The 9,318-nt window shown below is 48.4% G+C and overlaps 1 protein-coding gene across 1 annotated transcript in view; it reads left to right on the top strand.

Annotated features, from left to right (window-relative positions):
• The window catches only part of PUM1 (pumilio RNA binding family member 1), a 122,037-nt gene that overhangs the window by 111,016 nt on the left and 1,703 nt on the right, over positions 1–9,318 (top strand). The gene's annotated exons all lie outside the window — the stretch shown is intronic.

Here is a 9,318-nt window from a genome sequence, read left to right on the forward strand (position 1 = left end):
TTGTTTAACAAAAATAAAAGTTTAAAAAAAAAAAAAAGAAAAAAGGTTTTTAACTCATTTGCCTTGCCGGCAAATTTTGCAAATAGCTCTTCCCCACTTCATTTTAGTAAAAAACAAAAACAAACAAAAAAACCTGAGAAAGAAATTTGAAAGTTAAATGACCCCAAACTGGCATTTAACACTGTTTATAAAAAAAAGTATATATATGTATATATATATACACATACATATATATATATAAAATGAAAATCGTTTCAGAGTTGCTAAAGCTTCAGTTTATGACATTAAGTTTATGAAACTTCTAAAAATTGACTTTTTTGGAGACTATTATGCTGAAGAAGATGGTGTAGTCTGTTTTGTGATGAGGAGACGGGCTGTCAGAATGTCTTTCCAGGCCCGGCGGGTGTAATTGTTTACTGCCTATTGGATTTTTTTCTGTTAACATTGAAAGGCAAAATCTTGATTATTTAGCATGAGAAAAAAAAATCCAACTCTGCTTTTGGTCTTGCTTCTATAAATATATAGTGTATACTTGGTGTAGACTTTGCATATATACAAATTTGTAGTATTTTCTTGTTTTGATGTCTAATCTGTATCTATAATGTACCCTAGTAGTCGAACATACTTTTGATTGTACAATTGTACATTTGTATACCTGTAATGTAAATGTGGAGAAGTTTGAATCAACATAAACACGTTTTTTGGTAAGAAAAAAAGAATTAGCCAACCCTGTGCATTCAGTGTATATTCACACCTTTTATGGTCGTAGCATATAGTGTTGTATATTGTAAATTGTAATTTCAACCAGAAGTAAATTTTTTTTCTTTCGAAGGAATAAATGTTCTTTATACAGCCTAGTTATATGTTAAAAAAAAAAAATTAGCTTGATTTTATTTGTCACCTAGTCAGATAGTAGCAAGATCCTTTCTAAATGTTATTCAAGATGATTCAGTTCACAGTAGTGTTTTTTTAATCCTAAAAACGTAATGTTTTGCTTATTTTGTGACAGTCAAAAGGATGTGCAAAGTTCAGCCCTGCCCTACCTTTCCTTACAGAAGCCCTCCCACCTTGTAAAGTGTGAATCACCCTTCCTTTTTGTACAGAAGATGAATTGTATTTTGCATTTTGTCTACTTGTAAGTGAATGTAACATACTGTCAAATTTCCTTGTTTGAATATAGAATTGTAACACTACACGGTGTACATTTCCAGAGCCTTGTGTATATTTCCAATGAACTTTTTTGCAAGCACACTTGTAACCATATGTGTATAATTAACAAACCTGTGTATGCTTATGCCTGGGCAACTATTTTTTGTAACTCTTGTGTAGATTGTCTCTAAACAATGTGTGATCTTTATTTTGAAAAATACAGAACTTTGGAATCTGAATTTGTGCTTTAACTTTTTTTTTCCCAATATAGTGCCCTAGGACAGCCCTTTCCTTGTTGGTGCCTTTCTTTCTGTTTGTTTTGTTTTTGTTTTGTGAGAGGATGGGTAGGAGGGGGAGAGAATTGGAATAAGGCCGGGTTGTCAAACTGATGATTCTTGAGCCAGATTTGACCCAAGGATGTTGGGTTTAGTCTGCCCCGTGCTTTCAAAATCAAGACACTCCACATTTGTCCAGATTTCCAACTTCTACTGAAAAATCAGAGAAGAGTATTCACCTCCCTGGGCCCAGAGCATTCTCAAAAAGCTTTCGCCCTGCAATCGGCCCTGTTCTCTCCTTGTGATCGTCACTGCCTCTTCCTGGCCTTGGCAGGATTTGTGAGCCTGGGTCTAGATTAGAATGCGATCAATTTCAAATGTCTCCCAGCAAAGTGTTGGGGCACCTAATTTTCCAAGGCCGGGCTGTAGATAAGGCATCTGGAAGGCTGCCCAGTCTTCCCCCTCCTGAGGTCCCCTTTTCTCTCTGGCTGCTCCTGTCCTTACCCTGTCCACCAAGCCCACACGCAGGCCGGCCCAGGCTGTCCCAGTGTCCTAGCTTGCTCATCTTAGCCTCCAACTGGGGACCTCCTCCATCTTTTAGTACAGGAGGCTCTAGCTCACTAGTCCCTGTCACCTTTGCCTGAGGATGCCCACTTTCCCTCTTTACTGCCCTTACTCCAGAAGCTACTTTGACAAAATCTGCCACTAAAACATTAGTCTGTTGGCAACTAAAGAATGAGCTTGGCCGGGGAGGTCAAGTGGGAGCCACACTACCTCATGTCTGAAGAGGAGCCTCCAGGTGTCTGCAGAAGGGAACTTTGCATGGCCCCCTCTCAACGGTATGGGATTGTCACTAGCAGGCCCTGCAGTCCCAGGAATAAAGGGAGGGAAAGGAAGCTGATATATGTAGGTTTCAGATCCAGAACCTGAGTTTGCTTTTTTTGGTGGCTGTAATCGGGTCCTTTCCCAGCCTTCTCCTGCTGCAGCAGCCATTGTGGGCCCATCAGAGAGAGCCTGCTGGGGGCATGGTAAACCGGCTCCGGAATCATCCTGGGTTCAAACATGGGTCCCGCCACTCTGTGTGTGTGCTTGGCTGTTACTTCCCCTCATCTTCAGCCTCTCTGGAAATGAATTGAAAGTGATAATAATACATGTGAAGTAGTTCTCACATCATGCCACGGAAAGGTATAATTAAGGTTTTACTAGACCCTTGCAGAGTCAATGTACAAAGTAGTTGGCTTGGATTTCTTTCCCATTTGCTTGCTGTCTTTGTGACCTTGGGAGACTAAGTGAGCCTGTTTGAGCCTGTTTCCTCTTGTAAGATTGGTGTAATGCCTTGTGGAGCTGTGGTGGGATAGAATTGTTGATGAATGTCAAGTGCCTGGCACAGGCACTCGCGTGCTGGTTTTCTTTTCTACCTGGACTGTTTATACTTACGCTCTGGAGTTTTTCTCTCATACTCTTAGCATTTAATGAAATGTTTTTTGTGGTATTTTTTTAGTGGTAACAAAGCAAGATACTATGTTAGAAACGTGATCACCCCTCCTTCCCTTGTTTCAAGCCTGTGTCTTTGAGGCTTTTCAGTCGCACAATTAAAGGGTTTAATTTCAACTGCCTTTTATGACGTGGGTTCTCTCTCTGAGGCCAAGTTTCCCTTTCTGTCAAATAAGGAAAATAATAGTACCTATGTCAAAGGTTGATTGTGAAGATGAAATTATGTAGCTTACTTAGAGCAGTATCCAGCGCATTGGTATAATAAATGAATGGTATTTATCATCTTTTACCTCTAGCATTACTCCTCCAATGGCTGTGCATAGGTTTTGGTGAACAAAACAATCCTTGTCCATTATGTAAAGTTTACGTGAAGTAATTTATTGTGAACTGACTCTGTGCCAGGCACCTAAAGAGATGGTTTATACATGTTCTTTCACTCTTCATAACAGTCCCATGAGGAATGTAGTTATCCCCATCTCATTGATAAGGAAACAGGTTCTGGGTTCTGATACGAGTCTTTGGCTGAGACCAAATCTGCGTCTGAGGCTTTGCCCCTTAGCCTAGATTCCCCCTCTGCAGAACTGAGTTTCTTGGAGCGGGCTGAATTCTGGGCTCAGCGTCTACTTCCTCATTTGACTGGCCACCATTCCCACTCCTACCAAGTCTGCCCCAAAATGTGATGTCCTGGGCTGCCACCAGCTAGATACCTGCATTCTTGGTCTCTCTTGCCGAGTCCCTCCAAGACAGATGACACACAGTTTGTGTAATAACCCTTTACCCGATCGCAGTTCTTTATAGTTTTCAGAGCACGTTCATATTTGTGATTCCTTTGATCCTCATGAAAGCCTTAGGGAATTAGGTAGGGTAGAGGTTATCAGCCCATTATACAGATGAATCTGAAACCCAAACTGCACAATGAGTCATTAACCAAGTAAGCATTTTATCTGAAGGAGCATTTGTGGGGAGGAAACGTGTGACTTCATGTAGTTACTAGAAGTAGCCACACGAGGGTGCTGCTGCCTAAAGAAAGCATTGTACACGGCGGCCTAAGGGTTCAAGGTGCCAAAGTCGGGGCTGGGATAGCTTTTTCCTGGCTTGAGGAGTTACCAATACCACCCAGAGACCAAAGTAGTTGGCTTGGATTTCTTTCCCATTTGCTTGCTGTCTTTGTGACCTTGGGAGACTAAGTGAGCCTGGCATCTGCCCAAAGACCAAGCTTACCCTCTTTCTTCTTCTCTTCCCAGCTTCTCCTTGGCGTAGGGCTAGTCCCTCACTCCAGCTTAGGATATCAGGGCATGGTCACAGATCTGGCTCACGGGCTCTAGCTTTGCCTTTGAGTCACCTGTGTTACCTCCGGCAAATCACTGACTTTGCTGGGCCTCAGTTTCCCCAATTGTCACCCGGAATGGTAGCCCAGCCCTGCCACCCTCACAGGGCTGGTGTGAGGTCAGATGGTTGGGGCCAAGGAGGGCAGTCCCATGCCTGTTAATGTGATCTGAGGCCCTGGTCCCCTTTTCTGGGGCTACATCCCTGACTTATACACCAAGGTTTCAAACAACTAAAACCAGATCCTAGCTCCACCAGCCCTATGTGGCGTATGTAAGGCATTTGCCCCCTTATTCCTCCCTTTCCTCATCTGGAAAATAGGGACGATAATAGCCCTACTTCACAGGGTACATTAGAAGCACTTGACACCAGGCTGGGCACATAATAGGCCCAAAAAAATTAGTTGTTGTTACTATTATTATTACTGCTTTCCATTTTTCCCTACTGTGTTGAGGCCCTTAGAATTTTTACTGGGGTGACTGTTTAATTTATCCTGCATACTGGGGTACTTTTTAAGTATGAAAGCAGATGCACTGAACTGTTACCACTTGGGGTGTCCGCCCTCCAAGGTGGCCTGCCTCCTGGTGTTCTCCCCCTTGTGTATGTGAAACAGGGCTGCCTAGAAACAATAGAATTTTGTGAAAAGGGTGGAGTGTGACTTCCGAGGCTCGGCTGCACAAGACACTATAGCTCCAACTTGCTTTACGATCACTTTCTAGGACTCTCCATGGTGAGGTCCACGTGGGGAGGAAGTGAGGCCTCCTGCTGTTAGCCATATTAACTTGCCAGTCACACTTGCCATCTTGGAAGCAGAGTCCCTCCCTTGCCACCCCACCCTCCCATTCCAATCTTCAGTGACCGCTAGCCTGGCTGACATCCTGACTGCAGCCACATGAGAGACCCCCCTGCCCCCAACCGGGCCCACTCGGCTCAGCTGCTCCTGAACTGAGCCACAGAAACTGGGTGAGATGCTCAATGTATACTGTTGTTTGAAGTTGCTGTGTTTAGGAGTAATTTTTTATGCAACAATAGATCATGAATACACAGTACAAAAACTCAGGTAGCCCAGGCCTGTCCCAGGCAAATCAGAAGGCCCATTTCCCATTGCTCCTGTGAGGCCCATGCTGCCCCAGTCTGTGCTGGCCTCGGAGAGCCGCTTTATGCTCCTGCCCACCCCTCACCCCCAGGTGTCCCTTACCAGGACTCCAGAAAACTCCTGGGGTTCCTCAGAACCCAGGGTGGAGGCAGCTCCTTGGGTGGGGCTGGTGGGGCTGGGCCAGGGGTGTCTCAGCCTCTGTCACTCAGTCCCAGTGGAGGGTGTCCTGGTCCACCCACCTCAGACCTGAAGAGCTCCAAGCAGAGAATGACTGGAATATAATGGCCAATTAGGTGGGTTCTGAGCGGGGCGCTGCCCTGGGTTACCTCACTTACTTCCCTCAAACCTGGGAGGGGGGGATGGTCACTCACTCTAACTTCCATGGAAGGAGAGTGGCTCCAGGTCACTGGCCAGGAAGTGGCAGACCCAGGATTCAACTCCAGAGCTCCCCAGGCCTCTCCTCAGATCCCCTGCCACCCTGCTATTGCTGTCTGCCAGGCCCTGCCCCAGGGCCACCTGCAGGGTGCTGTGAATTACTTTTGACCTTCTGGACCCGATCTATTTACAGAAGAGGAGACCGAGGCCCACGGTGAGGGAAGGACCACCCAGATGGTGAGAGACAGAACAGGGACCCGTCCCACGTGACTGCAGCTCATCTCTTGTCCTGGGATGACAGCTCCCTGGGCATCTAGATCCGGGCCTGCCTGGCCCATAGCAGGGGCTCTGGAGTGCTAGTCTCTACAAATCTCGAAAAGCCAAAAAAGCACACGAGAGACATGAAATATCTCAGTGACAGTTGTGTTTCCTTAGATTCCATGGTCTCAAAGGCAAAGGAGTCTCCCCGCCCCCTCAGTCCTTCTCACTCCAGGCTCCAGGTCACTTTTCTGCACCTCCTTCTTCGCTTGTCACCAGCTGGGCTGTTCTAGCCCCAGGATGAGGTGAGAAAGACAAAATATTTTTAGAGAGCCATTTTTTTCTTCCAGGAAAGTGACTCCAAATGTGCAATTTGTTCCCAGGAACGGGAGTGTGTTAGTGGAATGGCTTCTGGGGTGACAGTGCCCTCCTTCCCATCCTTCTCTCCCTCACTGTCCTCCCCTCTAGGCCTCTCCTCTTCCTCTACCTCCCTGCTGCCCCTTCCCCTCTCTGCCTCCCCTCCCCCGATCATGGGGACGAGGGCAGGGGTGAACATCCACTCCTGGGCTTGGGCTCCCTCTAACCCCTCCTACCCGCCATGGCTCAGTGGCGATGTAACCATCACCCTAAGCCTTTCTAGATTTGCTCCAGGACACCCAAACCCTCAGAGGGGTGTTAACCCCTCCTTGCCTGGTCCTGGCCTTCATCCTGAACCTTGGGCAAGACTGGAAGTCGTGATGAAGAAGGTAGGTGTGGAGATTGCAGGGTGGAGGTGGGGGCAGCCCAAGGGTGACAGGGACTTGTTTTCCAAGGCCCATGATAACTTTGAGATGAAGGGGGAGGGTCCTTAGGATCTCAAAGTCCCGCTGTGCCCACAGGAGACGTCACAGTACCGTGCTCTGTCAGCATGTCCCGCTTCCTGGCTGTGTAACTCAGGGCAAGTCACCCAGCTTCTCAGACTCCCAGTTTACCCAGCTATAAAGTAAAAAGCGAACGTATCCATCGCATTCACTGTGCACCAGGCTCTGTTTGAAGGGTGCCCAAGTGTTAGCTCATTTGGTCCTCATGGCAACAACCTTCAGAGACTAGTATGTTTGTTGGTCCCCAATCACAGGCCTGTGGACTGTGAAGGGAATGAATGAGAGCGTTTGTTGGCAAGTGCCCAGAACAGAGCCTGGTTCTCACTGCATGGCAATATTAAGTTCAAAGAGCCAGTCTGTTAAGCCAAACCTCTGGGAGCAAGTGGAGTCAGGGAACAATTACTGAACACCTACTGTGAGCCAGGCCTGGAGATGCAGCTCTGAATAATGGACTCAGGCGTGGAGCTCAGAGCTGCCGGCTGAGGCCTCGCCTTCACCTTTGCAGCTTGGTTAGAGCCAGGAGGTCTGGCCAAGAGCAGAGAAAGGTCTGATGGGTGGTGGGGGGTTAGACATGGCCGCCATGCGTACTGAGTGAGGATTATCTGGGTTCCAGGCTCATCTAAGTATGTCTGTAGTTTGGCTGCGTCCATGTGACAGTGCGAATCATCTCATGACTCTAATTTATTCTTCAAACACTTCCTCTGTACCTGGCGTTAGAGTGTAACCGTTAATGCCTGGGTGGGATCTCAGCTCTCACCAGCTGTGTGACCTTGGGCATGTCTCCTAACATCTCCGTGCATTGGTTTGTTACTTGCAAAATGGGGATAATGTCAGAGTGCATTTCATAGAGCAGTGCTTGCCATACAGTTGGCTCTGCTTGAGCCCTGTGATTATTGTCCACGGGGGACACTATGGTGCCCCACTTCTGTGGAGACAGACAGTAGAGACTGAAAGGGTATGAGGACGGGCTCTTTCCGGTTGCTGGGCGATGGTGGGACCAGCCCTGCCTGAGGGAGTCAGAAAGGCTTCCCAGAGGGGTCAAGCAGGCCATGGGAATTGTGCTGAGAGGAGGGTGGGTGGCAGCTGATGCCTGCATGGGTGGTGATAGCAGGTGAAGGCGGGCCATGGGAATTGTGCTGAGAGGAGGGTGGCAACTGATGCCTGCATGGGTGGTGATAGCAGGTGAAGGGAGACCCTCAGATGCTGGCATGTGGCTTGCATGTACAGGTAGCCATGCGGAGGGTGACTGTGGATACAGTGTGCTGGAACGCAGGTGAATGTGTGCATCTGTGAACCTCAAGGAGAGCCGGAGCAGGGGGCGCTGAGAAGCAGGATGAGACCCTCATGGGCCCAGACATGGTTCTGTTCTGGCTGTGACCAGGATACCAGGATCTCTGAAGAGCAGCAGGTGGCGCTCCTGGACTGCCCAGACCAATGGGTCTACCCCCCAACCCTTCTACCTCAGGATGTCAGGGAAGAGGGGCTGCTGCTCCCAGAATTCTCACAACTGTCAGGAACCCCGTAGAGCGGCCATGCTAACTGCCCACAGTGTGCGTGGAGACTGTCCTAATGGCCTCCCTAATAGCTAGTTTTCTGAGCCTTGCATACTTCCCAAGACAGTGTGCTCACTACCTTTCAGAGTAGCCATCTGTGGCTAGCTTCAACTGTTCTTAAGTCCTTCCTTATGCCGAACTGACATCTGGCCCTAACTCTGCCTTTTGGGAGCTCCTCAGAATCAGGCTGTTTCCTGGGCCTGTGGCAGCCCCTCTGGGAGATGACTACATTTAGGTCCCTTACTTTATAAGCATCATCCCAGCCACCTTTATTGAAACTTCAGTACCATGGCAGGGAAGAGCTCATTTAGTCTTCACAAACGGGCATCTGGTACTGGGCCTGGCACACACAGGCATTCAATTGATATTTGGAGAATGAATGAATGAACCCCGTGTGGTCACTATTCCCATATTACAGTGGGGGAACTGAGGCTTAGAGAGGTATTACTCATCCACGACCACACAGCTCATAAGTGGCAGAACTGGGGTTTGAACCCAGGTATTTGCCCAAACCTGAGTCAGGGCTCTTCAGATCCAAGCTGTGTTGCCCCATCTGGAACCAGCTCCCCACATACTGGGCCTAGTCAGCCCCTCTCCACCCATCCCCCCCCAGTGTCCATGGGTCAGAATTCCTAAAGGAATTTGAGAATGGGAATGAGGGGGTGATGGGTCCTGGAAGAGTCCTGTGAATCCAGCCCTTAGGCTACTAATGATCACACGAATGCGACCCATCTACTCAGATCTTCGAAGGAGCCAGGACGGCCCCCACCCCAGATTCCCACGCGGGATCCCTCCCTTCCCTCCTGACAGGCCGAAGAGGCGCGTTCTGTGGGATCCCCATTCTCCAGACCAAGGCTCAGCGAGGCAGAGTCCTCGTCCCAGGTCACACAGCAGCCGGCTGAGAGCCGCTGTGTCGCTGCCGCCACTGCGGC

This window comes from Pteropus alecto, unplaced genomic scaffold (genome assembly GCF_000325575.1).
Source record: "Pteropus alecto unplaced genomic scaffold, ASM32557v1 scaffold39, whole genome shotgun sequence".
Taxonomy (NCBI): Eukaryota; Metazoa; Chordata; class Mammalia; order Chiroptera; family Pteropodidae; genus Pteropus; species Pteropus alecto.